Source organism: Pyrgilauda ruficollis, unplaced genomic scaffold (assembly GCF_017590135.1).
Source record: "Pyrgilauda ruficollis isolate IOZ18807 unplaced genomic scaffold, ASM1759013v1 scaffold115, whole genome shotgun sequence".
NCBI classification, from domain to species: Eukaryota; Metazoa; Chordata; class Aves; order Passeriformes; family Passeridae; genus Pyrgilauda; species Pyrgilauda ruficollis.
In genome coordinates, this window is record NW_024509766.1 from 1499657 (window position 1) to 1500026 (window position 370).

Genomic DNA, 370 nt, shown 5'->3' on the forward strand with positions numbered 1-370 from the left:
GCGGGCGGCGGGCGCAGCATGGCGCGGCGGCACTGAGCGAGCGGCGGCCTCCCGGCCCGGCCTTTGTCTCTCCGGTGTCCCCGGGGCGGAGCAGCCCGCGGCGGGGCCCGGGGCTGAGCCCGTAGGTGCGGCGGCAGCACCGGGGGCTCGGCACCGGGCGGCGGCGGCGGCGCCGCGGGGCTCGGAGGAACTTGGCCGAAGTTGGGCGCGGGAGGTGGTGGTGGTGGTGGTGGGGGGGGAAGGTTCCCGGTACCGGGGCGATCCCGGGGCGCCGCGGGAACCGGGCCGGTCCCCGCCGCCCGAGCGCGGGATGCGGCTGCCCCGGCGCCGCCGCACCGCGGCCGCCCCCGAGTCCCCCCGCTGACGGCGC